Consider the following 3,231-nt stretch of genomic DNA (forward strand, 5'->3'; position numbering starts at 1 on the left):
CATTGTATTTAATATTATTCAATTATTCTAACAATAATTAAAAAATGTAAAATAAGATAAACAGTAATTAAAGAAGGCAAAATAAGATAACTTTGTACTACTTTAAATTGATTTTTTATTATCTAATATGTTATCTATCAAATATTATTTTATTAGTTGTTACTACTAGACTAAGAAGAATTATAGCGTGCATATGTTGTTTGAGGCAGAGATAAAGACATTTGTTTTCGTTGAGCACGATACTGATAGCTAAAATTAGGGCAAAACACCTTAATAAGTCAAGGTAAGATTCAAGTTACGTAAATAAGTCAAAGTCAAAATTATTTTAGTAATGAGTCAAATATTATCTTAATGTAATTCGAACCAGTGTGGTTTGAACTACAATCATTAATAATTCGAACTAGAATGGTTCGAATTAGGCTGAGAAAAGGTTGCATGTAATTCGAACCAAGGAGGTTCGAACTCTAATCCCATGTAATTCGAACAGGGCTAGTTCGAATTACACACTCAAAAGCAACCCATGTAATTCGAACCAACCTGGTTCGAATTACCCTTGAAGTGGCTCCTTAGTAATTCGAACCGACCTAGTTCGAATTACTCGTGATTCGGCTATATAAGGAGTTCGAATCAGCCTCATTCGAACCATTACTCATTTCTCCTGCCCCACCAAATCCCAGAAAAAACGACCCAGATTCTCTCCAACGAAGACTTGAACGGAATACTCTGCTGATGGGGGACGATCCGGCAAGGTTATATCGCTTGGACGGAGTTGCTCATATAGCTGGGGTCATCAACGACGAGGTTAGTACAGAAATAAGTTCGTGCTAGCGGTATATGTGACTAAGTGGTTTTGCATTTGGTTTTAGTGGTTTATGTTGGTTTTTTTATGTTAGTGGTTTGTGTTAGTTGTTTTATGTTAGTGGTTTGTGTTAGTTATTTTATTTTAGTGGTTTGTGTTAGTGGTTTAATGTTAGCTGTTTTTTTGTTAATGGTTTTAGTGAAGCTGTTTTACGTTAGTGGTTCTAGTTAAGCTGTTTTATGTTAGTGGTTTAGGGGGGGTGGTCTATGGTAGTTGGTTTGCATGTGGTTGTCATTCATGGATATTTATGCGGTTTGATTTAGTATGATGTTTTGTTGATGATTTATCGTGTTGGTTATGTTTGTCATTGGTTATGAAGCTGGTTCTAACAATGCGGTGCTTGTCATGCGCAGCCTCAGCGATGCATCAGGAGCATGCGGCGGCAACAGGGCATGCGACTCGATGACAGATACGTTCCGTACTTGCAGATGGCCGGATTATACCATCTTGCAAGGCTGAACGACAGATGGTTCCGGTTAGACGAGGCCCAAGTCAGTGCATTCGTGGAGCGCTGGCGTCCGGAGACGCACACGTTTCATATGCTGTTCGGAGAGTGCACGATCACACTTCAGGACGTGGCATACCAGTTGGGTTTGCCGGTGGACGGGCGTTACGTGAGTGGTTGCCTATCAGAGTTCCAGATATACATCCAGGGTGGCCGTCCAGCCTGGGTGTGGTTTCAGAAGTTGCTTGGAGTGACTCCTCCTCCCAGTCAGGTTCAGAAGTACGCAGTGAACTGTAGCTGGTTCCAGGAGACCTTTGGTGAGTGCCCCGAGGGAGCCGATGACGAGACTGTGCGGAGATATGTCCGTGCGTACATCATGATGTTGTTGGGTACGCAGCTGTTTGCGGACAAGTCGGGCAACCGCGTTCACATCAATGGCTTCCCTACGTAACTAGGCTGGAGGAGATGGGTGATAAACCATTATTTTATGGTTTATCTTGTGCTCAATTGAGTGGTTTCTATCTACTCTTTACCCACTTATTCATACTATTTGCATGGTTTTACATTTGCCTTCCTAATTATGTGCTTTGATTGAAAACATGCTTCTTTGATCTTATATTTGCTTATTATTAATCCTCTCTTATTACCATTAGATGCCTTGATATGTGTGTTAAGTGTTTTCAGATATTATAAGGCAGAAATGGCTTGGAGGATGGGAAGAAAGCATGCAAAAGTGGAAGGAATGCAAGAAGTTGGAGAAATTGCTAAGCTGTCCAACCTGACCTCTCTGCACTCAAACGGCTATAACTTTAGCTACAGAGGTCCAAACAATGCGGTTCTAGTTGCATTGAAAAGCTAACGTCCGGGGCTTCGATTTGATATATAATATGCTATAGTTCCCCTGACTCTAGGCGACGCGACCGCGTGATCCATGCGGCCGCGTCGCAGTGACGGAAATCCAGCGTGGTAAAATTCGAAACCAGCGAATTCTGGACTGTTTTTGACCCAGTTTGCGGCCCAGAAAACACAGATTAGAGGCTATAAAGTGGGAGAATACATCCATTCATAGGAGACTCGAATAATTCACTTTTCATGTTTTTAGATGTAGTTTTAGAGAGAGAGGTTCTCTCCTCTCTCTCTCTCTCTTAGGATTAGGATTTAGGATTTCTCTTAGTTTTAGGAGTAACTCTCGATCCAGGTTTAATATTTCTTTTACTTTTTACTTCTCTTTTACTTTCAGATACTCTCATGCTTTTATTTGTATTTGATTTATGTTACCCAATTGGCTTATGAACTTTTCCATGTTAGATTTTACTACTTTGAATGTATTTTAGTCGAGGTATTTTCAGATTTAATTTTGCTTTCCTTTATTTAAATAATTTAGATTTTTCCCTTTTGGCTTTGGTTGATTTATTGGTAACGCTTGAGCTGTCAAATAAAGGAGTGGTTGAAATTGGGAGTTACTCCAATAACTCTAGTCTTTCCATAGGAATTGACTAGGACCTGAGGATTAAGCTAATTAATCTACTTGATCTACCTTCATAGTTAGAGGTTAACAAAGTGAGATTAAAATCCCAATTTCATCACAATTGATAAGGATAGGACCTCCAGTTCTAATACCTTGCCAAGAGTTTATTTTATTATTATTATTATTTTATTTTTCTTGCCATTCAACATACTACTCCCTAATTTCTAAAACCCCTAATCTACAAACTCATAACCAATAATAAGAACATGCCTCCCTGCAATTCCTTGAGAAGACGACCCGAGGTTTGAATACTCGGTTATCAATTTCAAAAGGGGTTTGTTACTTGTGACAACCAAAACGTTTGTACGAAGGGATTTCTGTCAGTTTAGAGACTATATCTACAACGCGACTGTTTTTATGACATTCTTTACTGGCAAAAATCCCAACGTCAAAATGGCG

At 39.3% G+C, this 3,231-nt stretch overlaps 1 pseudogene; it reads right to left on the reverse strand.

Moving 5' to 3' along the window:
- Positions 388-3,231, reverse strand: part of LOC107647342 — an 11,640-nt pseudogene continuing 8,796 nt past the window's right edge.

The sequence above is a fragment of the Arachis ipaensis genome, chromosome B06 (genome assembly GCF_000816755.2).
Source record: "Arachis ipaensis cultivar K30076 chromosome B06, Araip1.1, whole genome shotgun sequence".
Lineage (NCBI taxonomy): Eukaryota > Viridiplantae > Streptophyta > Magnoliopsida > Fabales > Fabaceae > Arachis > Arachis ipaensis.